The 27718-nt window shown below is 37.4% G+C and overlaps 1 protein-coding gene and 1 pseudogene across 1 annotated transcript in view; one reads left to right on the top strand and one right to left on the bottom strand.

Annotated features, from left to right (window-relative positions):
- The window catches only part of LOC105291985 (putative bifunctional UDP-N-acetylglucosamine transferase and deubiquitinase ALG13), a 152149-nt gene that overhangs the window by 63952 nt on the left and 60479 nt on the right, over positions 1-27718 (bottom strand). The window lies entirely within an intron of this gene.
- LOC111736750 lies at positions 24920-25038 on the top strand (annotated as a pseudogene).

The following is a 27718-nucleotide window of genomic DNA, read 5'->3' as shown; positions in this document are numbered from 1 at the left end:
AAAAAATTCCTTGACATAGGGGCAAAGCTCCTTGATGTGATTTTTTTAGATATGACACCTGAAACACAAGCAACAAAATTTAAAAAATAAGCAGTAGGACTACATCAAACTAAAAAGTTTCTGTACATTAAAAGAAACCATCAGTAAAGTGAAAAGACAAGCAACAAAAAGGGAAAATATATTTGCAAACTGTATATTTGATAACAGGTTAATATTCAAATATATAAAGTACTCAAACAACTCAAAAACAAAAAATAAATAATCTAACTGAAAAATCAGCAAAGGATCTGAATAGACATTTCTCCAAAGAAGATAGATATATGAAAGGCAAACAGGTACATAAAAAGCAACTCAACATCTCTAGTAATTAGAAAAATGCAAATTAAAATCACCTCTAAGATCTCACCTCATGCCTGTTGGAAAGGCCATCATCAAAAAGACAAGAGATAACAAATGCTGGGGTGGATATAGAGAAAAGGGAACCCTTGTGCACTATTTCTGGGTTTATAAATTGGTACAGCCTCTTATGGAAAACAGTACAGAGGATCCTTAAAAGAATAAAAGTATAATTACCATATGATCCAGCAATTACATTTCTCGGAATACACTCAAAGGCGACAAAAACACTAATTCAAAAAGATATCTGTACCCCCATGTTCATAGCAGCGTTATTTACAATAGACTACATATACATATATATGTATACGCACACGTGAAATAAGACAGAGAAAGACAAATACTTTATGATCTCACTTACATGTGAAATCTTAAAAAAAAAAAGAAAGAAAGAAAGAAAGAAAGCTCTTAGAAAATGAGATCAGATTGTGGTTACCAGCGATGGGGGTTGGGTGGGGGAATTTGAGGGATGCAAAGGCAAAAGATACAAACATCCAGTTATAAGATTAAGTACTAGTGATATATTGTACGACATGATGACTATAGCTACCACTGTAATATGATATATAAGAAAGTTCTTAAGAAAGTAAATCCTATGAGTTGTCATCACAAGGAGAAAAATTTGTTTTCCTTTACTCTTCTTTCTTTTCTTTTTATTGTATCTATACGAGAAGATCGATGTTAGCGGAACCTACTGTGGTAATCATTTCACAATGTATGTAAATCAAACTATCATGCTGCACATCTTAAACTTATGCAGTGATATATGCCAATTATTTCTCAATAAAACTGAAAAAAAAAAGTATTAATAGGTGTTCCTTAAGGATTTGGTAGAGGTGAGTAAATGTAGCTCTGCTTGGAGCCATTGGAGAATATTTGAATAAGTCAGCAGGTCTTTCAACACAAAAGACAGCATAACTGTTGTCCTTCAGTAATTCCGTTTGCTTGCTCGAGGCTTTTTCATCCCTAAGAACGTGAACACTAGGCTTCCTTAAAAAGTGGCTGCACCTAAGAGCTCACATTTGAAGCATAATTGTATTCAATTCCATTCAACAAGTCTTTACTGAGGACCTGCTGGGCACGGAATGAAACTATGAGTAACAGAAACCCACAGGAACTTAAAGAAGTCTTTGTAAATAACTCATTCCAGGCAGGCCTAGAAAATAATAATGGGGAGGTAGAGGAATTCTAGAAGGCAGCAATTCTTGCATAGAAGCCAGTGTAGAACGTGGAGTTGGCAAAAAGAGGGGAAATTTGTTCTATTGGTCCTTAAACCAACCACCATTTTCTGCTGGCATGAGCACTCTTTCTCAGCAGCCTTAAACTCATTCTTCCCCCAGCACGCACCCACCCCAACACCCACGGGCATTGCATTTTGTTGGGAAAGGAATAACACATTGCATAGCATTTCTCTGCAGCTGAAATGAAAAACATATCAATTAACTCTACTCAATAAGAACCACCGATTTCACGAACATAGTTTCTCCTATTATCTCTAGTTTAGGAAGGAGAACTAAACTGCTTCTGAAAGAGATCAAGTTTCTCAGATTTGGTCCCCAAATGCATCTATTCAGAATATTAGACTTGTGAGAGGACACATCTAGTCTGACCTCTTTAACAGAGGACATCCGGGGAGGTCACGGACTTAACTAATGTCACACTCGTCACAACAGACCTGACACGAGAGCCTGCCTACCTCTCCCAACTCTTTTCCTTTCCCCCACAGTCCTTCGGAAGACTCATTATGCTGGGAAAGTGTTCATTTATATAAAAAATGTGTAAGTAAACTTCATTTAATGACTATGAAATAGCACATTACAGAGTATTTCAGCTTAATCAAGAGGCAGTCTGTTCAAGTAACTCCAGGCCCTGAATATTCTGGCTAAGATTTCACTTCGTGTCCTTAGCTACTGTTCTACTCTCAGCGTCAGACGTGCTTGTGTGCCATGAAGATAATCATTAGAGGGATCAGAGACACTTCTGAGTGCAGAAGAGTGATAGAGTAACCGAGATTGGCGTCCTCCTTGGCAACATCAATTAGACAATCCAAATTCCAAGAGTGAAGCAATGTCTTACTTCAAATAGAATGAAGTTGTTGGGGGAAAAAATATGTGTGACAAACATAAAGAAAAAAGCAGCAGCTCCAATAATATCTTTATACAAAAACAAATCCTAAATCTTAACAAGTATATCAGTCAATGTTCTTTTTTTCTTCTTCTTCTTCTTTTTTTTTTTTTTGTCTAAGAACAGCTGAATGGAGTGGGAGTTTTGATGGGGACAAATGATTTCTATGATTTGGTTCCCTCAAGTTTATTTGTTCTGGTCATTTTCTCTCATTTATTCCTCATAGATCAATATCTGCCTTTAGTTCCTCCCCCACAATTTAGCAATCTGAAAGAGAATGAGTTTCTGCAGAAAAATTGTGACTCATGGGGGTGGGGGATGGGGTTGGGCATCCACAGCAGATTTGAGTTTGGGGAAACCTTCCTGTGTGGTACTGATGTCAGCACATCATCTGAGTTTAAGATCAAATATTTACTCAGGAAAATATAATTACTTTTTAATTAAGGAAGCTTAGACACAACTAAAATAACAGAAAGAAAAACATTTATGTTTCTATTCGGTCCTAAGGCAGTCTACTACAGAAAACTCCTTTCCCGAAAAGACTGAGTTCACAATCACTCAGCTACGTCATTCTGGGCATTTCTGGTGACCAGACGGACTACCGTGGCGCTACGGCTAACAAGGGGTTTGAGAACTTGCCCTCAGGGGAATCTCCTTGATACACACAGTTTCAGTGCCTGCTTTGCCCAGAAAGGCGGAGAGAGACCCAGTGAGAAAGAAAGTAAAGAAACAGAGACACAGAGCTGGGGGTTGGGAGAAGGAAGGGAAAGAGAGAGAGAGATTGAAAAGAAAAGTAGAAGTAAAGACTTCCAGATGGGACAGAAAACACAAACACACGCGCACGCACACAAACACACACACACACATAGGGGGATGGCTGCTTCAGTGCTCTTACACATCTCCACCTTCAGCTGTCACTTTCTCTGCTTCCTGTCCTTGGAATTCCTGGTATTCTCTCACATCCTTAAAACCAGGCCTCTCACAAACCAATATACACTGAGGAGACTAATCCCTCATTCTGATTGCTTTGGGGAGCACTGGCTTCATTTTTTTTTCAATCAACGTGACTATACTAATCTATAGTATAAATGATCATAATTTGATTCATAAATATTAAACTCACAAAGTAAGCAAATATAATCAGATGACTCTTCCTAAAATTCACTGATGCCTCCCCATTGCTCCAAGGACATGGGCCAAATTCTCCAACTTGTTTTACTAAGCCCTGCAGGATCTGACCTCTGCTGACCTTCCCAGCCCGCGCTCTCACCTCACCCTCCTCACATCCCATGCTCCTGCCAGAACCATGGACAACATCTCTCACTTTCTCAAACCCGTCAGGGTCCCGTCTCTCCTAGGCCTCTCTGTAAAACCTCTATCGCCTCTGCAAAATCCACACTACCTTTTGCCGTGATTCACCTGCCAATCTAATCCTCAATTCTCAGTACTTATAGAAAAGCCTTTTCTAACTCCCGTCCTCAACTCTGGGTTAGCTGCCTTTCATAAGCATTCCCACAGGTCGGTACAGTTGCCCCAACCACAGCACGCCTGGCCAGACTGCAAACGCCCCCTAACTTGCCTCTCTCTCCGCTGTGAGGACTGGGGCGTATGTTTTATGTTCACTACTGTATGCCCAACCTCAATACTGAGGATGATGTTTAAAGAGTGCAAATTTAGGGTCTCTGTAAGCCAAACCATTCTTTGTTTTCTTTGAGCATAACAAGGAGAAATTTTCACTAAGAGATGTCAAAGGACTGCATACTCCAAGTATTCTTTATGAAGTTCTACGCCAAGCAATATCCATATGTCATGAGCACAGCTTCAGCTCACTGCCAAATGTAGGATTTTAAGAGTCAGAAAAGCTCTGGACCAGTATGGTTTGCTTAGTAATAGGGGCTGAACGCTGAGGGATTCTGTTCTCGATTTTCGGCCAACCCACTGCAGATAACATGACAATTTGTCTGAGGTTGGATTTTTTGGGGAAAATCTCTAAAATGCTGAGATTTCAGTGCAAAAGGTTTATTGGGATCAATCCTGGCAAGAAGGGCAGGAAGCAGGATTAAGGCAGAGGGAGGAGCTGACCTGTGACACACTCCCTACAGAAGTCTCTGGATCCCATAGGGAGTTCTAGGGCTTGGGTAGCCTTTTAGAGTGAGCCTGGGCAGAGTGATTCCCTTATGCAGTGAGCAATTAGGAGAGAGAATGAGATCTGGGAGCTGTCAGCTGCCCACACCGAATACAAGAGGAGACAAGAGTGCCTGGGTCCTGAAGGGGCATTTGGGTTGCATACCACAGCATCCACCACTCTGTTTCAGAAGAGGGGCAAAGAGGTTCTGATTTCTTTACTGCTTTCCTTTGGTCAGAACTCATGGGCTCATCGATTACAACTTTGCCTCAATAGATGGACAATACAATAGGACGGATTTCTCCCTCACATTTTTACAGGGATATATCTAAAGAGCTAGCAAATATTTTTAAGATAGAAGCACAACTCTAACAAGAGACTTTTGGTAGTAGACATGCGAAGCTTTGGAAGGAGAGGGGTTGTGAAAACACAGAAAACTTTAGGGAACCTTAATGAAGAATGATAAACAATAGCTGTACTTTATTCATTCCATAGGCTTCCCAGGAGAAGGGAACTGAATTGAAATGAATCTGGATGAATCAATCATGAAGTTCCAGGACCTCAAAGGGAATCTTCCTGAGGACCTATGATTACAGGTATAGAAACTGGATGCACATACGTTTAACTGAACTGAATGAAATCTTATGTGTAATTACTGCACTCATACTCTTATTCTAAAACAGTGAAGGTTTTAGTTCTCGAATATGCTAAGTTAGCCTTTTACAAGTGAATTAAAAAAGATGTCCCGGGGCTTGAAGATGACAACAAGAGGTAAAGGAAATAGCAGAAAAGGGAAAAAAGGTCTTACAGGAAGTCTTGGGTGAGATAGAGGAGGTGAAAGGAGGTGACGTGGAGCCTTCTACTGCATTCTGGCCATGTCTGAGCCAGGGAAGAAAGACGAGAGGTGTCTAAGAGGGGCTGACAGATATGAGCCCCAGGAAGGCAGAAATCAATAATTCTGAGTCATAAAACCAGAAAGACATTGAACATTTGGATTGTGAAGCAGACCCAGAAGAAAAAAAAAATACCTTGTGATATGCACAATGTCTGCCAAAATAAATAAATAAACGAAAAACCATATAAGCTACTTACTGCAACTGTTGGGAAAGGAGGTCCTAGAATTACCTTGCTACCCACTAAAAATGTATATACCCTCTCACTAGTAATATTGTCCTTATTTATGGTGTTGTTTTAAGTTATGTTAATGAACATAAAATTTTAAATGTTTTCATAAACTCATCTGGGTCTTTTATTGCCCACCATTATTTCAAACATGATGCCTTACTATGGAGGGTTTTAAACACCAAATTTGTGTGGTCAGAAAGAAGGTATTATATGTACACAGATTTTATTAACGGTCGCATATGCATTCAATTGCAGCTTACAGAATGCCTACAAATTCACAGACTTGACAATGCATGTGAACTACTGGACAAGGAGAATGGTAGTTCTAGCTCTGTCATTTATTAGCCTCGAGATCTTGCCAAATCTCCTTAATCACTATAAGACAGAGCTATCTCATCTTTTAAATAATATAGGAGTGAATATAAAACAGGCCCTGTCCATCTCACAAAGATTTCTAATTCAAAGGAGATTTTGTAAGTCAAAGTAGCTTGTAAACTTTAAGATGCAATGCAAACATAAGAAATTATTATGACATGTGTAGAGAGCACAGGAGTCTATTATAGAAAGAGCATGGAAAATATCCAGTAAAATTGGTGAGAAAAATATTTCAGATATAAGTTCATTTACATTTGGCTATTTTCCACCCTGGTAATAAAAGCTACCACAATATGAAATATAGTAATAAATGAAATGCTTTTTATGCTCAAGATAGCATCACAAATAAGCTGTGTCTGGTACGATGATAGATAGATGATAGATAGATAGATAGATAGATAGATAGATAGATAGATAGATAGATAGATAGATAGACAGACAGACAGACATAGATATATATATAGATATTTACAAAGTATACTTAATATGGGCTTGCACTGTTCTAAGGGTTTTATATATGTTAACTCATTTGATCATTATTACAACTACAGGAGTAAGGTACTAATATTAAACCCATTTTACAGATGAGAATCTGTGACTCAGAGAAGTTACTTAACTCATCAATGGTCACAGATATAGGAAATGGCAGATCCAAGTGGTCTGGCTCTTAAGTCAACTTAGTAATACACTGGAGTGATGGAAGATATCAATGCTAACCTTGAAAAGTTACAACAATGGAAAGAGAGTAGGAGAGAAGGTCAGGGGGAAAATATATCTTTTTAAAAATTACTGTGCTTAATATTTTATTTGCCCTCTTTCAAGTGTATAAAACAATGTGATTAAAATCAATGCCCTAGCCCACAAGTAGTCCAAAAATCAGGAATCCATTCTCATAGAGACAGGTTTGTCCTTGCTGGCTCTGCTGCTTAATCTCAAACTGACCCATTCAATTCCCAATCCTTAATCAGCAACAATCCAATTTGAACCAGGGTAAATGGACAGTTTGGTCATGGCTACAGTCTGTCACCAGAACTTTTATGGCAACCATTCTAGAGAAAAGAAATGACTTTGGAGCTTAGATCGTTTATCTTTTAGAAGAAATGGAATATACAAATGGCCACTCTGTTAGGCCAAGGAGCTGTGTAATAATGAGCTCTCTTCTCCCATAGGTCAGAGTATGATACCTGGCCATTCAAGGCAGATAGGGCAAATCAAGTATCCTTTGAGCTTATGTGATCACAAGGGGAAAAAGTTCATTTTGAACTCTTTGGTTTCTGCCAGAAGAACTTTATTCCTTCCTCAAACATGAGCATCTTCTCTGTGCCGGGTACTATGTCGGATCCCAGGAAACAGAATAAATATGACTCAGTCTTCACCCCGAGTTGTTCAGAACAAACAAGGCAAAGCATGTACATCAGTCTCTGCCTGTGATAAAAGCTATAAAAGATAGAGGAAGAAAGTAATGGGAATATGGGGAAGGAGTATGTGGAGGCTGATGCATATTCTGGAATTATTTTTGAGTAAGATGTTTGGGATTTAGGGTCTAATCAGGTGGGGTGGGAGAGAAATAAAAATGACCTCCAAGATTTCTAGCCCTCGGATCAGCTCAAATCAACATAAAGATAGTTTATAGTTCTAAGAAACTGGACTTGGGTTCATTTGTTCAAAAGCCCTAAGCATGCTTTAAATTACTATTAGCGCCATCTGTTGGCCATAGTAGAACTTGTCATATATTGGGCTGGCCTGAAGCTTTATCTAAACAAACAAACTTTAGAAGTTTCAAAGTTGAAGACTAACTGTATATGATGGCATCATTAACGTAGAAGAGAAGGAAAGGATAGTGGTTAAAAGTATATGAGGTTTGAGGTCAGACTGCCATAGGGGTAAATCAATAGTATACATGATCTTTGTTAAGTCACTTATTTTATTTAAGACTCAGAATTATTCAAATTTAAAATAAAAATAGACACAGGGGTGTAAAGTACAGCATAGGAAATATAGTAAATAATATTGTAGTAACAATGTATGGTGTCAGGTGGGTATTAGACTAATCGGGGGGATCACCTCGTAAGTTATATAAATGTCTAATCACTATGCTGTACACCTGAAACGAATATAATATTGAATGTCAACTGTAATTGAAAAATAAAAAATAAATAAAATGAAATGAAAATAAAATAGTACCTATGTCAAATAAGTGTTTGAAGATTAGAATATATACATCATGAATAAGAACTCTCATATACTAGTAGTGAAATATAAACTGACAGAACGATTTTGAAAAGTTGACTGTTAGTATCTATCAGTGTTGAATGTATATATATCCTATGATATAGACTTTCACTCTTAGGAATAGAGCCAACAGAAATGTGTAGATATGGACTTCTGAATGATAGCTATGAGAATTTCATATTGTTCCTATTTGGAATAATAAAACTTGAAAATAATACAAATTTCCAGCCATGAAAAAAATAAATAGATGACAGATAGATTGATAGATAGACAAACAGAGAGACAGACAGACTGTAGTATGTTCACACAATGGAAAACTATCCAGTAATAAGCTCAAGCAAGCAACAGCTACACTCAAAAAGATGGAGGAATCTCACAAACATAACACTGAGCAAAGAAATCAAATACCAGACAGAACATATTGTATGACTCCATTTAAATAATGTACAAAAACAGGCTAACTAAAGCAATGTTGTTAAAAAGTCAGGTTAATGATTAACATTGAAGGGCCAGTAACTGGAAAAAGTACTAAGGAAGCTCTGAAAATGCTGGTGATGATCTTTCTTAATTTGAGTGCTGCTTAACTGAACACATTTATTTCATACAAATGTATAAGGTTGTATGCTATCATTTGAGTACCTTATTGTATGTATATTATATGTTACTACAATTTTATTTTAAAGTGATATGCTGCCTGTATAACTCTCATACTACTCAAATGTCAAGACTTGCTATAAAGTTACAGTAATCAAGACAGTGTTGTTAGCAAAAGTATAGACACATAGATTAATGGACCAGAATAGAGTGACCGGAAACAGATCTACACAAATATGGTTAAATGACCTTTGACAAAAGAGCAAGGCAATTCAATAAAGGATAGACTTTTCAACAAATGGTGCTGGAACAACTGGGTATCCACATGTGCAAAACAAACAAACAAACAAACAAAAAAACCCTAGATGCATCCCTTACACCTTTCAGAAAATTAAGTCAAAAGGGATCATAGGCCAAAATGTAAAATGCAAAACTATAACACTTCTAAAAGAAAAAATGCAAAAGCATGATCCATGGAAAAAAATTAGTAAGCTGGACTTTATTAAAATTAAAATTTTCTCTGCAAAAGACACTACTAAGAAAATGAAAAGATGAGCCACAAACTTGGAGATTATTTTTGTAAGACACGTATCAGATAAAGGTCTTATGTCCAAAACATAGAAAGAACTCTTAAATTTTAACAATAAAAAAATAAACCCAATTGAAAGAGTAGGCAAAAGATCTAACAGAAACCTTACCGAAGAAGATATAGAAAGATGGCAAATTAGCATATGAAAAGATGTTCTACATCGTATGGCACTAGGGAACTGCAAATTAAAACAACAATGAGATACTACTACACACCTAGTAGAATAACTAAAACCCAGGACACTGACAATACCATAGCTGGTGAGGAAGCAGATTAACAGGAACTCTCATTTATTGCTGGTGGGAATGCAAATTGGAGGACAGTTTGTCAGTTTCTTACAAGGTTAAACATACAATTTAATGGTTTTGCTCTCAGGTATTTACCTGATTTGAAAAACTATATCCATACAGAAAACTGTACATAAATGTTTATAGCAGCTTTATTCACACTGGCAAAAACTAGAAGCAACCAAGATGTCCTTCGATATGTGAATGAATAAACAAACTGGGACTGTGGTATATCTACTCAATGATATATCATTCAGCATTAAAAAGAAATAAGCTATCAAAACATGAAAGGATGTAGATGAATCTTAAATGCATATTGCTAACTTAAAAAAAAAAGCAAGTCTGAAAATTCTACAACCCGTATGATCCAAATTATATGACGTTCTGAAAAAGTCAAAAGTATAGCAACAGTAAAAAGATCGTGGCTGCCAGTGGGTTGGAAGGGAGTGTTGAGTAGGTAATGCTCAGGGGAATTTTTATGGTAGTAATTCTATTATACACAATAATGTAAGAGTGGATATATGTCACTATACATTTGTCAAAACCTATACCACTTTAAGGTAGAAAATGGGACCTAAATGCATAAAAATTTTTAGCAAATCATTTAGGAGGTTGTGAGATTCCAGAATAGAATGCTAACAAAACAACCTAACCGTATCACAAATGTACGAAACAGTCTCACTGCTGGTAGAGAAAAACAGTGCTGACCTGAGTAACTGTGAAAATGACTACGATCTGTAAGACCAAAGTCAATATAAACTGTATATAAGCACTGTATGCCAGTTGATAACAATTTTTCCCACAGGGGTACAGATTATCAATTTTGATAACACTATAACTATGCAGTGTCATTGAGTAATTAAGAAAATGAATGGCAGATGGTGGGAGCCAGGTTTCTCCCTATGAAATGGGACCTAACCAACAAGCAAGGGGAGAGAACCCAAAAGATCCAGGTGGTAATAGATTACTGTTGGGGACTTTACGAATTCATGTTTAGCTTAAGATAGATACAAATGGTTATGTATAGAAATAATTATAAATATTTGTATACATACAGATTAGTTTACACACGAATACGTCCTTGCTCTGTCAGCTTAGAGGGCCTCAAAGAAATAACACCCCAGAAACAAAGAGCATGCCTAGCATCCAGATCTTGGTTTCTAATACCATTCTCCAATTAAAGGAAACAGGGATTCTTGGAGAAATAGCTGGTTCTAGGACTAGGGTACAAGTTAGGTAAGATAAGCTTGGATCATTTTGTAGTGCTAGACAGTGAGAATAGGCTCCAAAAAATTTTAAAACACACAAAATTAATAGGAGTATGTTAAAAGCAAACAGAAGCCAACTGAAAGACCTCCCAATGACCAGAACATGGATGATTTAAGCAACAAACTCAAGTATCATCAGGATATAACCAAGGTATAAAATAAGTAACCATGAGTCCATACTGATATAACTACTTGATTAAATAATAAATAAATAGGGGATAATATCTAAATCTCCTGTATAAAAAAAATTCCAAATAATTTATGTAGATACTCCTCTCTCATAAATGTAGGCTGCATATAGTGACTCCCTTCCAAAAAGTACGTATGGAGAAGGGGGAAAAGTGTAACTTTGCAGTAGAGAAATCTGACAAACAATACCTCAGTCAAGTGACCAAAGTTAACATCAGCAATGATAAGTCATGCTGATAATATGCACCTTGATATAATGTGATGAAAATGGTACTTGACTTCTGTGCTCTTCCTTCCCAGACCCCGTAATCCCAGTCTAATCATGAGGAAAACATCACAAAAACCCAACTGAGGGACACTCTACAAAATTCCTGACCATTACTCCTCCAAACTATCAATGTTATCATAAACTAGGAAAGTCTGAGAACTTGTCACAGCCAAGAGGAGCCTAAGGAGACACAACTAATAAATGTAATGTGGTAGGCGTCCTGGATGAAATCCTGGAACAGAAAAAGGTAAAAACTGAATAAATAAGCAAATCTGAATAAAGCATAGACTTTAATTTTTTAAAATGATTTTCTGCTTTGAAAGCTCTCTGCATAGAACCTGGTGCCCGTTATGTTAAGTATTAGAGCATCATGAGAATGAAGAAGAGGAGGAAGAATTAAGTGGAGGATTGTTTGGAAAGGGAGTGTGAGGGCTATAAATTCTACTGTTACATTCGTATAGAGATATTTATCAGTTCAATAGGTAGTCATTAAAGCCATGACAAAGTATTTGATTGCTAAAGGGGGCTTCTAAGTATAGGACCTGGGAAAAATATTATATGCAATGGAGATAGAGGATTAATTTGAAAAAGAGACTTAACAAGAGGCGGAAAGACAAACAAAATAGGATCATGGTTCAATAACAAAGAAAACAGTGTCTCCCCAGAACGATGGTGTCAAAAGTTTTAATGCTACATAAGATTGGGACAGATGAAGACTATATACAGTCCCACAGATTTGTCTGTGACCTCAGCTAGGTCAGTTTTAGAAGAATGAAACTTGAGAGAGTAAAGACAGTGAGACGTGGAGCACTGGAGCCATGAAAGGAAGAGGAGAAATGTGACGCAACATCAAGATGAAACAGGTAGTAGCAACATCTTTATTACAATAGTTAAGATTTGAGAATTTTGTTAATAATTTGAATCAACAGTGGAAAGGAAGCAATAGAAGATACAGGAAAGATGGGGTAGCTGACAGAATAAGGTTTGTAAGGGGCCATAAGAAGAAATGATCCAGTTTCCAATTGAAGCACTTAGCCTTGGAAAGGAGGGTGAACCCCTCTTCCTCTAAGACAGGCAAGAAAGAAGCAAGGATGAGCACCAATGCAGCTTGCTACTGATGATTTTGATGATGACAAAGATGATGTTGATGATGCTGATGATGATGATAATTATGATGACGATGTTTGCAGCAAACATTAAGCTATTCCTATGTGCTTTACTTACATTGGATGTCTCACTCATAGGATAACTCCAGAGGGCATGTACTACTGTTACTTTCATTCTACAGATAAAGAAATTGAGTTTAGCTAGGTTAAATAACTTGCCCAAACTGTTAAATGGCAGAGCTTTATTGCTTGCCACATCCAACACTCTCCTCAAAATATAGCAGACCTCATTCCCCTCTTGGTAGCAGCGGTGTATTTAAAAGGTACTCTTCCAGTACACAAACCTGGGTGTAGGAAATAAAGGACTTCTGGTCTACCTGTAATGTGCTATGGAGCCGTGTGTACTTCACATGTCATTCCTGAGACTCAGTCTCTCATCTGTGGAATGAAAGACCAGGACTAGATGAATCGTTTCAGATTGTTTCCACCTCCAACATTCTTTGATCACTTTTAAAAACCTATGGCATATTGAGGAGAATGTACTATCTAGCTGTAAAATCTTTCATAGTTTTTAAAGTGAAAAATGTAGCTCATTCACTCCAAGAATCAGTCAATTTTTTTCTGTAAAGGGCCAGATAATAATTATTTTAGATTTTTCGGGCCAGATAGTGTCTGCCATTACTACTCAACTCAGCAATCATAGTAGTGAAAGCAGTCATAGACAGTATATAAATGAATAAATGTGATTTTGTTTCAATAAAACTTTATTTACGAAATTAGGCTATAGGATGGATTTGGCCCATGGGCCGCAGTTTGCAGACTCTTTCAACTTGGAAGCTATGGCCATTGATCGCCCCTTTCTCCTGTTAACTCAGAGTATGACTTCAAATGAGTCAGTTACACTTGCTTCAGATCAGTAAGCTAGAGATCACAGAAAACAAAGGCATTTACCTTACTGTGACATGAAGAGGCAAAGCTATAAAAGAGATCATATAACTCTGAAAACAGATTTAGGGATATCACGCAGAACAGTTAAGCCAGCTGTTCTTTCTTTCCAGTGACTATTAAATACAAAAAAAATGAGATTAAACTGCACCAAGTGTTATTTAACTTAAGAAAAAAAAAAGAGGGAAAGAAAAGTGAATGATCAGCTATGAAATATCATACTGCACACTAGAGTGGAGGATTCGACTTCTGTATCTTCAAGAACTGAATAAATAACGATGTCTTAATGATCATCAGAAATAAGTCCAAATAGGAATCTATGGGAAGAAAGTGGACTTGGAGCCCTCTTTCCTTGGCCTATTAAATTCACTTGGTGGCATCCAAAGTACTCGTTCAGGCCATTCTGACATCCCCATTTACATTTGAGACACTGTGATTCCGAGAATAATGACTCCATCCTCACCTCTTCAGGTAAGCAGGTGATCTAGCCTAACCCAACCAAGTAAACTGATCAGAATGACCCTCAGGCCCTTCCTAAAAAAAAAAAAAAGAAAAAAGAACAGGGCATATTCACCTTGTCAGGACACGGCATTGTGTGGACAGGAGGCCAGGATCTGCTGGCAGCCATCTTCTACCATGAGGGAAGCCGGACTCTGAATGATGCCAAAACACCAGGGAGGATAGGCCAAGAGAATCACCAGCAATAAAGTCAGCGTCCTAATGACACCATGGCCTTCTGGATCAAATATCACTTGAAGCCCGCCCTACGTTTGGCCTTCGAAAGTCACATGAGACATCCTCTTTGTTGTCTAAGCCAGTTTGAGTTGGTTTTAGTGCTACTTTCAAAAGAGTACATCCTAACTGATACATTGTCTCGCCCTGATTTTTATCTATAGCATGCCTTGGGCAAGGAGACGAAACGAATGTTTAAATAAGCTCCTAACATTTTTATCTACTTCTAAATATTTTCCTAAACTTTAACTTGTTTTGAAAGCACAATCATCAAATGATCACTTGTGTCGTCCTGTGGTTCCAACCTGTGTCAGCAACTCATTTCCTCCACAGCTTCTGAAAGCAAAAGACAGACTATCTTGAAGTCCTCTGCCCTTTTCATCAGATCAGGTATAAATAATCATAATTCAAAGTCCCTTTTGCAAAGCAGTTCTGTCTTCAAGTCTCTAAACTTTTACCACAAATAGCCTCTAAGAGAAAACTATAGAAATGAAGCTATACACACACTATTTCTAGCTTCTAGGGAACCCCATCTAAGGATAAGAAACAAGACATTAGGAATTTTTGTCTTAAGGCAGCAGAAAAGAGATTTCTAATTTATTCAGGAAAGAAGGGAAAAGGTTAGAAAATGGTAGTTTATGTTTCATTCATTCTTTCCATTCTATTTTTTTTTGTATCCTCCAGGAACTAAAGTGTCACAGGAAATTTTTAGTGTTCAGCATATTGGATACTTTACATGAACATAAAAACAAGAGCAGGACAACCTACTGACCGTAGTAACATTTCTCTCTCGCTAGCCAGCAGCAAAACAAAGATAATGTATTAACCAGCCTCCCCAAACCATTCATCTTCTCAATATATGCTGGATTCTTAGCCTGGAAAGATGCACGATGGTGAACATCCATCTTTTACATGTCATTGAAACAAGGCTACTACTTCAAACACAAAATCGTCCTTTTTTCCTTCACTATTACTAAGTAAAACTTTTCCAAATGGCATGCCCTCCTGAAAACTCCACTATAGATAGAACGGGACCACTACAAAAATATGCATTTATCTACGTGCCCAGAATGTAAAGGGAGTCAAGTAGGTCAAATGGAAAGCAAACAAAAAAAGCCAATGAAAAGCAGATACAGGGACTGTAAAGGCATTGCATGGCTCTTGCTTCTTATTTAAGTTATGTGTCTGATGAGCTTTCTTGGGATTCTATGCCTGTGGGAGAATTTAAACAGTGGAAGGGGAGGGCAAACAGTCCCAAAACATCAAAAGGTGCCTTGGGGACAATCTCAGTGAGTCTCTCAGACCCTGGCTGCAGCTTCTGCTTCTACTTGTCTTGATCTATTCATTCTCCTCCCTATCATACTAGCTTTTCCCTCATATCTTCCAAGAGTAAACTCATCTACAAATTGTGCTATCCTCTGGTGCCCATGGGGCTTGATATCCCATTAGCATTATTCATGTATTGCTTTTTCCTTCCCAGGAACACAAAAGAGTAAAGTTGTAACTGTTATTCTAAGCAAAGAAGGCCAAACGAAGGCCATAGTGCCCTTTTTTAAAAGGTAGATCTGCATGCTTGCTTTGAGAAGGAAGAAATAACATTTGCAAATAGTTTGCTAGAAATTCTTTTGTTTAGGAATCCTACCTGTTTTATCTTTATTTCTTCCTAAATAGATTAGAGAAGAATTTCTCTTTCATATCCCCCCAAAAATCATACGAGAACATTACGGGTCAAAGTCACAACTGGATTAGGTAGGGGTTAAAATTAACTCCAAAAACCCAGTCCCCTGACACCAAGAAAATTATGAAAGTTCCAGGATGTCCCTTCTCCCTTGCTGAAGAGAATATCGATCAACTACCTAGAGCCCTGGCTGTGAGATTCCCTTCTGTCATTTCCAGTCCCCTGTCACTCAGGGAGCACACCAACTTCAGGTGCCTGAGCAAAATTACCAAACAGACCCACCTTAGGAGAGAAACCTGGAAGAATGTGGAGAATTATCCAAATACTTGGTGAGAAGTGTCCTCGACAGTGAATAAGGAACCATGTGGAACTGTTCACTATTCTGAAATTTCTGCTTACTCTAAAAGCAATAGAATCAAAGAATAGCCCCGTTCAGAAGGTAGAGGTACCCTAAATTGGTTTGTAATTCCTCAGGCTAACACCTCTCTTAATTAACCACGTCTCTAACTCCAGCCCTGCTAATGACCATGTACTTTTCAAAACTCTACACAGAGAGTCCAGAACAAAGAACAAATCCTGTCCACTCAATAAAATCTATGTATGTCTACTTTTTGGAAACTCTTTATAAGGTCAAATTAACTATTAGTAGTAACCCTTTCCTGTTATAAAACAAAAGAATATGTACTACTAGAAGTTTCAGCATCTCCTTGCAATCAATGGTTGATGAAAATAAGGATAATGATAATATAAGCCTTACCTGGTGACTGAAAGCATCGGCCTACTTTGAAAATCCAAACAAATTAATATCATGACACAGTTAAGTGGCTCCAAGCAAATTATGCTGGTGCTGACCTTTGCGACCAGGAAGTGTTCCATTGCAGCTGAATAGCTAATTTCCCAAGGACCTACAAAGAATCATGTGTATCAAAGCCATAAATTGGGGGTGGGGGCGGGGCTGGTCTGTAAGCAGGGTATGGAATAGAACCCAAAGAAATACAGATACATACACACACACGTGACACACATAATCTTATTCAAAATTACATTCTATATTCATAACACTTCAATTTCTTTTTCCTTGGCCCTCGTTATGAGTGAGCACACAGCTTTACTCAACACTTTCCACATATTTTTCCATATAAATATTCTATCTACCTATGTGCCATTTTAAAGAGCTGTCCATTCTTAGGACACATGGCAACTGTTCTACACACACACACACATGTGTTTGCATACCTAATATATCCCTTCTTCTCCTTGCAAAGAATGAAGCAACTTCATGTAGAAACCTGAATATAATGGGAAATTATATTTCTTTTCCTAGTCTGCATCTATCTCTTGATCTCCACAAAGGAGTCAATCGTCAAAGCTGGTTTCTTTACTTGCTCTCATTAAAGATAAGTGCAAGTATAGACTTTTCCAAAACATAGCTCTATGTTAGAATCTCGAAGGGGATCTTCTAAAGGATATTAATACCTGGGCCTCACACTTAAGAGATTTTGATGTAATTGATCTTTTAAATTTAAGGACAAGTGAACTTGCATTTGAGTCCCTTCTCTATCACTATGAGTTACTTGGGTAAGTTACTTAAATTTTCTGTCTCGGTCTTCTGATCTGTACAATGGAAATGATATTAACTGAGAGGGTTGGAACCACCATATGCAAAACCCCCAGCATACCCTGGCAAACGCTACACCTCCAAAAATGGCAGCTTATTATTATTTATAGTCACAATTCTTCAGGTTTCCTGACAGTAAAATCGAACCCACAGTAAAAGAGAAAGCTACGCAGCCTTTAAGGATTCTAACATGCTTTAAAAATGCCATGGTGTTTAGTAACTATATCCATGAAAAATTGTATACAGTATCTAAAATACTATTGTGACATCTTCAAGATGTAACACATTTTAGTGCTAAATAATGATATGTTTGGACTCTTTTACTTTATCATACATTTCTTTTTATTAAATGTCTTTATCTAATTTAACACAAGTATATTACTGGCTGGGTTATTACATGACCAATACTTTCAACCATAACAGAGTATAATAGAAAGCTCTTTAATGTTTATTTAACAGTAGAGCATTACTTATGTATAAATGAAGCCTGAAATTAGTGTTGTATAATGGTGTTGTTTCTTATGTTTATTTTTCTAAGTTACATATGAAATTATGCTGTGTACAAATCTGAGTAGATATAAACTGGACACATTACCAAGATACTATTAAGCTGTCATGGTCGGATAATCCTCAGTAGCATCTCATTTGTGTGGTGTCTTGCTACCAAATGCCACCAATGCAAAATGTGTGACTGCAAAAATCAAATAAAAACAGGGAGAAATTCATGTGCAAATGTGGCGAAAAAAATCTTCATTTCAGTACATTGACCTGAATTAGAAACCAAATTTTTTTCTCTGACGCAATCCCACATTTCTAAAAACATTTCCCTCTAGTAGAAGAATTCCAAAGAAAAAGAGGCAAAAAGAGGTACATCATGGGTCCTGTCTTCTACAGGATGGCACAGTCATCTTCCTTTTCACAGAAAAAGTTCCAGCCCTGTTACTAAAAATGAAAGCAAAGAATTCATGAGAATAGAAGGTCTTGCTGGTACGTGGAGTATGAGCACTCAGATCCATGGGAAAGGGAGCAAAGGAGAGCAAGTGCAATTATTTTCATTCTCAGTCTTCCTGTTGCAGATATTGGAAAGAATAAAAGAGGTATTGGAAAAAGTGCCTGAAGGCACCACCCCAAACGTTTTAAATTACTATTCTGAACATTCGTTAACCATCAAAAATATGCTATGCTGAACACAGTCTTTGCGAGATATCAATCAAAAGCACATTTTCTCACAAATGAACAGGGGAAAAAGCCCCAGCTCTGGCATCTTTGTTCCTCCCGAGTCTTTTCTCTAGGAAAATATTGCTTTAAATTGCTGTTTGTTCTCATAATGGACTGGTGTCTTTGAGGTCTTTACTGCTTAAAGTGCTCTTAATGTACAGTCAATATACATGTAAGGTTTGCGCTGATTATATGCAGCTCAAAGGATTTCAAAACATCTCCCCAGAATTCCCACATGAGTTTCCTGGAGGCTGATTTTCAACAGAGCACGACAGAGTCTCCTCTTGGATATGGATTTCCCACAGAAGCAGGCTACATCAAAGGAGAGCTCACTAACGCGAGAGGGGTCTCTCTGATGTCACTAAACCGCCCTGCAGAAGAACAAAAACCACCTACTCACAGATATGGGAAATGTCAGGCCAGGCATTAAGCACTGTTCTCACCTTTTCCTCCTGTGCTTTTGTGCCCATTTTTTCTCGTGGTTTCACTCCTTGTGTTTTCAGAGGTCCCTGACCTTCTCACTCAGAATTTCTGCTACATTCAATGAACTTATCTGGTGCATGGCTTTCTTGTCTCCTCTCTAGCATTTGATAGGGTTAACTCTTAAAAGTGTCCATACTCCATTCCATTCCATTCCACACACACACTTCTCAGTTTCTGTCCACACGTGGCTGCCTGCAGGGGATCCACATCAGCCATGTCCCATTTTACCCTAAATGCCCATTCCTTTGAGGAGAGCTCAATCATTCTTACAGCATTAATTACCATCTATCTGCTGATGGCCCCAACTCACATCTCCAGCTTACATCTTCTCAATCTCAGATACCTAGCATGGGAAATGACTGACACAGAAAACACATGATCTAATTCAACAGGGTAAAGAGCAGGTAGGAAACACTCTCTTCTACCTAAGACTGGAAAGTGGCTTCCTAAAGGACAAAGTAATGATCAGAGAAATAAATCATCTAACAAGGGAGATTCATTTTTTTAAGATTCTATTTTCCTAATCATCCTATCTGAATTTGTAAACATGGCTTCAAGTTCTGGATTGTGCTTTGATTGTGTGTAGGTTTATCATATTCTAAATACACACACACACACACACACACACACACACACACACACACACACGAATGATCTCCGGAGGTCATTTTATCTCATGTCTTGGAACATGAAGACATACTCAACACAAGAAGCCTCACTGACCCTAGTGGGAGATCAGGCTTAACAGTAAGGAAAAATCAAAAGGGATGGGGAACTAGTCTGGTTTTCAGATAAAGGAGCAGAAACCTAGAAACATCACTTGGTCCCATCCCCACAGCTTTCTCTAAAATAATGGATACTGTAGGTCAAAGTCATGAACCCAAATACCTGCAGAAGCCCAGGAGCTCACTGATCAACCCCGAGTAAGGACCGTGGGAGCTGTGGCACATACTCCCCCACCACACACACATCTTTTAGAAGGTGTTGTGGCTGCTCAGCTCCAGCACTGTGCTGACACATCTTCCACTATCTGATGGCATCTGTCTTGTGTTTGTCCTATTGCAATATACTGTGCATTTGTATAATGGAATTCTTAAAAGTTCACCTTTGGTCCAGTGTGTTATGGGATATTAGATCTGGCCAGGTCAAGAATGAATTCTATTACCTTCTTCCTCCAGCTTCAACATAGCCTGCTTCCTCACCTACTTCAGGTATTTGTTCAAATGTCACCTTTTAGGCAGACCTTTCCTGATCTCACTGTGTAAAATTATTAGCCCTTTACTTCCAGCAATCCCCCTTCCCTGATTTACTCCTCTCCATGGCACTTATAATCTGATGTACTATAATTTTTATTTATGTATTTGTCTGCCTCTTCTTTCTAGAATATAATCTTTGTCAGGGTAGAAATTTTTGTCTGTTTTTTTTTTTTCACTGTTCTATCTTCAGTATCTAGACTAGTACCCGGCCCATAATAGATGCTCAGTAACATGTGGGTCAAATGAAAGAATTAATCCTTGATGACTAAATGTCAAGAATGATGAACCCATCTGGGTCTTTTAGCTGCAAATGAGAGAATGATAGAACACAGGAAGCCAAAAGGTCCACAAGATAAAAAAAAAAAAAATTGAACTCATTTACTTCTCCTGATAATGAAAGCTCTCCACATGCCTCTGATAATGGCATAAACCACCATTTAAGAGATGTGTGTTATTACGGTGACACAAGTCAAGAAATGGAGAAGATGGGATGGGGTAATACCTATACAATTTGGGGAACAGTTTGCTTCTTGGAGATGTATTGAAGACGCTACCTAGCCAGGTACCACGGGACAGCAGCCAGCTTAAACACATGACCTGATGTGTAAGGTTTTGCAAACCAGACTGTCTTCTCTGAAGAAACCTTAGAGAGAACCCAGAGAGAACTCAGGGCCTTAGTCCCAATCAGGCTGTGAACCACACTGCCTCATGTGCTCTGTAAGGTACATACAGTGGTGCATTTGTTGCTCACTCTATCTCTGAAATCATCATTTCATTTGACAAATTATTTAAGAATACCTACCAGGTGGAAAGCATAGTGCCAGGTGTCAAAGAAGAAAGAGCAGAGAATCAAGTCCCTACCCTCAAAAAAATGAGTTATGGTGTGGTATGTTGAGATGGCTGCCCTTGTATGAGCCTCTGAGTTTTATCTGAGTCAGGGGACCTATGGTACAATCCTGGACAGGAGAACCGTGCCTTTCATAACTGCTTCCATTGGTCTCTTTAAATCTTTATCTATAATTGCATGTCACAAGAATTCTAGGGACAGTTATTTCATCATTATTTAGTTATAAGAAAGCTATATACTATAATCAGCTAAGGCTTTGCTCGCTATTTGTGACCCCAAGCCTTCTAGAAAATTAATACAATTACAGACATACCTCATTGTAGTGCACTTCACTTCCTTGTGCTTCAGAAATGTTATAGATATATATATTACAAATTGACGGCAAGACCTTCCACCAGCAAAAAGATTATGACTTACTTTATTGTGACACTTGCTTTATTGCGGTGGCAGTCTGGAACCAAACCCACAGTACCTCCCAGGTATGCCTGTACACTATTAAGCACTCCCAAATGTGTCTGAACCATTAGATTCACTATACTCAAAGGCAATATACGATCTTCCGTTTTATAGGAAGGTGGCATAACACCTGTGGTCACCATCTCCCCCAAAATAAAACTACCCACCGAGTAAATCAGGTCACATTTGAAGGAAATAGTTATTAGAACATTTCAAACCAACACACAAAAGATGGAAGAATGTTAGCTAAGAATCATTTCGAACAAAGAGCTGGGGGAGGGTGGAAAAGATGATGAAGACTGGTTAAATCTGAACTTGTGGCCTGGGTGCAAAGTTGGAGGCCGGAGCCAGAAAACAGAGTTACCAGGAGCTGCGATAGGTCGGCACTGTGTTGACATTCGCATGGAAGGTACTGCTTAGAGGGAAGGGGGGAGACCATTACAAGCCATTCTCCTTAGGATGTCCCATGCGGTTTGGACATGTCAGGAGATGGGAGGTAAAAGAAGGCAAAGTGACGAGAGTTGCCTATGACACCTAGAAAAATGGTTTAAATAGTACGTACTAATTAGAGAAATGAGAACAATGTAGAGGGGACCATGTCTGCAAAGAAAGCATGCAAAGCAAGAATGTTTGGGAGGTCAGTACCCTCAGTTAACAGGTTCTACTAAGTCCACCCACTAGACACAAGATTTCTCCTCTAAGAGGGAAAAATAAAACAAAACACTAACATTATATTGTGGACACAGCAAACCTGAGTGCAGTGAGGGTGGAGAACGTCTTCCTGAAGGGAGATTTTGACAAAAAAGAGAAGCTGAGATTTCCTCGGATTTCCACAAAGTTATGTAAAATCTTAAAAAAATCGTACAGAAGAAACCTTACGATAATCCTCATCTGCCATCTTGTGCAGAGGAGGAAGAAAACAAATCGAATTCCAAAAACTTTTTAAACAGATAGTGAAATTTCAACCTTATGTTTCTGAAGTACTAAGCAGTTGCTACCTGGCATGTCAATACAGAATCAGTACAATTTTTAAATTTAATTCACAAAAAAAGAAAAATTGACCACTTCCTAAAAAAATACAAGAAGAAGTACTAGCAAGGAAAACTTCTTTTAAATGTGTTTTTGTATTAAAGTAATTAAATAAAAAACATGGTGCAGGGACAAATGGTTCTAGTATCAAAAATTGCTTTTTCAAAACCTTACCCAACAGTGTCATAGAATCCAAGGAACTTAAAGGACTTAACCTTTCTGCTTGACCCATGGCAGAATTAAATTATATCTTCCCCAACCTGATTTCTTCTATGAAATCTATTCTGTTTAGGATGAAGGTCAAGTATCAAGTGAGAATGATTTAGTGCTGTTCTTCAAATCCAATTCCATAATCATACTCTTGTCTCAAAATAACAGCTGGACATCAAAGATGAAAAGAAAAAAAAAAATTCGGTCTCATTCTCAAGAATATCATGAAGCTGGAATATGACCATTTCAGATCTTATCATCTTCAAGTACAAATAGAATTTTCATTCATCAAATACTAAGCAAACACGGAGCCCACTGCTGGCTTCACTGTGTTTTAGCATCTCACCTTTTCACACAGAGCAGTACTTCCCATTGCTATCTCCCCTTTCTCAAAAGACTTCTCATGAAAAAACTGCAGTGCTTACATTAAATCATTTTATTTTCTTTTCTGTCTATGTATAATAGTCACTTGACTCCAGAGAAAGTAAAATTCAACAACCCCTGGTATGACCAAAAATACTTCAAAAACAGGCAGGACCAAAATAGCACAGTGGACAAGCAAAGCAACTGTTTGGTCCTTAATACAAATCTAACAGCAGCTTGGAGTGGGAAAAGAAGTAATCTGTACTGCTTATTACCTGTGTAGTGATCAGAGGTTTGGAGGGGGAAGATGTCATTTAAGTAGCTGCCTTAAAACAAAGTTTGAGCTAGGCAAAAAGATGGTGTGCTAAAGATTGTGTTCTCTCTTCTAAAGCTCTTCAGAGGCACACCATAGATTAAAATTATTCTTCATGGATAAGTTAGGGTTTTAATTAAATACTCCTATAAAGATGCATTAACCAACATAAATTAATTGGGTACCTACTACATACTCTGCTTTTTGTTATGGTCTTTACAAAGTAATAGAGGAAGCATTGTTCTGTTTAAGAAATCTACAAACTAATTAGGGTAATCAGATACTTTGCTGTCAAAAGCTAGATTACTCAGCAAACGGCAAAATATAAGTGGTCGTCAGGTAGCACACGATATAATGTATGGGTTGTGTGTTTAAGAAGTAGTACAAATTTAAAGCAACACGATGCCACCATGAATCTGGTAGTTAGAGGTAGACCTTGAAATAAGGTTAAAAGTTTTGGCAGCTTTAGAGAATAACAAAGAACAAAAGATTTGGGGAAGAAGTCACATGAACAGAGCCTGAATGCAAAAAAGGCCTAAATTCCATTTGAGAAGCAAAGGCAGAGTGCAATTGGCAGGGTATGCTCTCCCGAAGACAGTTCAAAGTTGAGGTGACTTTTTATGTATTATGAAGTACATATCTATGAGACTATCTGCCTAATATTCTTCCTCTCATTCTCATGGCAACAGACAAATTTACTTGCCTCTTCACTCATTGTTTTCTAGATTTTCCCTTCTCTTTTCCCCCTATAATTTAGTATCTTAACCATTTTTAGATGTACAGATCAATGGTATTGATAGCCATACTGTTGTGCAACCATCACCAACATCCATCTCCAGAACTCTTTTCATCTTGCAAAACTGAAACTCCGTGCCATTAAACAGTAACGGTCCATGATCTTCTTCCCGCAGTCACACACAACAGTCATTCTACTTTTTCACTTTCCTTCTTTTTAAAAAAAAAAAAAAAAAAAAAAACCTTCCCTTTTCCCCCATGCCCTAGCCTCTGGTAACCACCATTCTATTTTCTGTTACTGTGAATTCAGCTTTTTATTTTTCCTTTTTTTGTTTATTTAAGATTCCACATGTATCCTGTCTATGGCCATGCCACCCTGAACACACCCAATCTCGTCTGATCTCGGAAGCTAAGCAGGGTCAGGACTGGTTAGCACTTGGATGGGAGACCACCTAGGAAGACGGGGTGCTATAGGCGTTTAAAAAAAAAAAAATTCACATGTAAATGAGATCTTCCTGTGTCTAGTTTATTTCACTCAGCATGTTCTCCAGATTCATCCGTGCCACTGCGAATGGCAGGTTTTCCTTTTTTTTTTTATAAAGCTGCATAGTATTGCATTATATGTGTTATATAAATTATATATTATAGTTTATTTATCTATTCATCCATTGATGGACATTTATGTTGTTTCCATATCTTGGTTATTCTGAATAGTGCTGCTATGAATATGAAAGTACAGCTATTTCTTTGATGTCATGATTTTATTTCCTTTGAATATATACTCAGAAGTGGGACTGCTGAGTCATATAGTATTTCTCTTTTTAAGTTTTGAGAAAACTCCATGCCATTTTCTGTATTGGATGTATCAATTTATATTTCCACCAATGGTGCACAAGGATTCCCTTTTCTCCATATCCTTGCCAACACTTACCTTTTGACTTTTTGATAATAGACATAACAGGTGTGAAGTGGTATCTCGTGGTTTTGATTTGCAATTGCCCTAATGATTAGTGACGATGAGCGTTTCTGCATATACCTGTTGGTCATTTGTATGTCTTCATGAAAAAAGTCTATGCAGATTCTTTGTCCATTTTTCATTGCTTTTTTTTTTTTTGCTATTTAAAGAGTTCCTTATATATTTTGATATTAACATCTTATGAGATCTATGATTTGTAAATGTTTTCTCCCATTCAGTAGGCTGCCTTTTCATTTTGATTATTTTTCTTTGTAGAAATGTTTTAGTTTGATATAAACCCATCTGTCTATTTTTGCTTCTGTTGTTTGTACTTTGAGTGGTGGCAGTTCCAAAAAAACCACTGCTAAGATCAATGTCAAGGAGATTTTTCCCTATGTGTTCTTCTAGGAGTTTTACAGTTTCAGATATTAGTTTAAGTCTTTAATATATTTTGAGTTGAGTTTTGTGTACAGTGTAAGATAAGGGCCCAATTTCATTATTTTTCATGTGAACATGGAATTTTCCAAACCCACTTACTGAAGATGCTCTCCTCTTCCTATGAGTACTCTTGGCACCTTTGTCAAAAATTAGTTGACTGTATATATTTATATGTATGTGTTTATTTCTGTTCCATTTGCCTATGTATCTGTTTTTATGCCAGTACCATACTGTTTTGATTACTATAGTTTTCTAACATAGTTTGAATTCAGGAAGTGTGATACTTCAAATAGCTTTGTTCTTCTTGATCAAGACTGGTTAACTATTTGGGGTCATTTGTGGTCCTCTATTAATTTTATAATTGTTTTTTCTATTTCTGTGAAAAATGCCATTAAAGTTCTCATTGAATTCAATCTGTAGATCACTTTTGGTAGTATGAGCATTTTAACAATATTAATTCTTCCAAACTATGAGCATGGGATATCTTTCTACTTATCTGTGTCACCTTCAATTTCTTTCATAACTGTTTTACAGTTTTCAATGTATAAGATCTTTTACTTCCTCGGTTAAATTTATTCCTAAATATTTAATCTTTTTTGATGCTATTATAAATGAGATTGTTTTCTTTAATGCTTTTTCAGATAGTTTGCTGTGTATAGATAGCTTGCTGTTAGTGTAAGGAAATACAACTGGTTTCTGTATGTTGATTTTGTATCCTACAAATTTACTGAATTCATTTATTAGTTTTAACAGTTTTTTTGGTAGAGTCTTCAAGGTTTTCTATTTATAAGATTATATTATCGGCAAACAGAGACAATTCGATTTCCAATTTGAATGCCTATTATTTCTTTTCCTTGCCTAAGTGCTCTGGCTAAGACTTCCTGTATTATGTTGAACAGAAGTGGTAAGAGCAGACACCTTTGTCTTGTTCTTAATATTAGTAGAAAAGCTTTCAGCTTGTCACCATTCAGTATGATGTTAGCTGTGGGCTCATCATACATGGCCTTTATTATTTTGAATTTTGTCAAATATTTTTTCTACACTTATTGAGGTGATTATATTATTTTTATCTTTCATTTTGCTAATGTGATACATCACATTTATTGATTTGTATATGTTAAACTATCTTTGCATCTCAGGAATAAATCCCACTTGATCATAGTGTATGATCCTTTTAATGAGTTGTTGAGCAGGTATTGTTGACTGGCTAAAGTAATAGCCATTCCTAACCCCTACTTTGTTATTGCCTCTCACAACAGAGGTTAATGAGCTAGTTACTTGTTTTCCCAGAATCTCATACAAGTAGAGACATTCTAAGGTGTCCATTATGGCTGATGAATCATAAAGGAAGTCTGGTGTGGGCTTCCAAAACAAGTAAATAAAAGAGACTAGAGGAACAAGAAATTTTGCTAACGTGCACCTTTTCTCTTCCTGCCTTCAATGTGTACATAATGTTTGGACCTCTGACAGCTATCTTATGATAAAAAGATGATAAGCAGAAAGAGAAAAAAACCTACATAGCGAAGAAAGAGTAAAAATATAGAATGCTACAAGGTTCTTAATGGTATCATTGAAATAATAGCTCAACCCTAACACCAGATTTTTTGTTGTAATAGTAAATAAGGGTTAGGCCACTACTAGTTTACACTATTTTGTTACTTGCAGCCCAAGGCATTCCAAATTGGTTTACCTGCCCACAAAGTCCATGATACCAAGTCTACAAGGCTGCCTCAGCAGAAGCCATACTCTTCATGACTTTACTCT

The sequence above is a fragment of the Pteropus vampyrus genome, unplaced genomic scaffold (genome assembly GCF_000151845.1).
Source record: "Pteropus vampyrus isolate Shadow unplaced genomic scaffold, Pvam_2.0 Scaffold1, whole genome shotgun sequence".
Lineage (NCBI taxonomy): Eukaryota > Metazoa > Chordata > Mammalia > Chiroptera > Pteropodidae > Pteropus > Pteropus vampyrus.
Note: the sequence above shows the minus strand (reverse complement) of the source record. Positions and strands in the feature narration are given on the sequence as shown.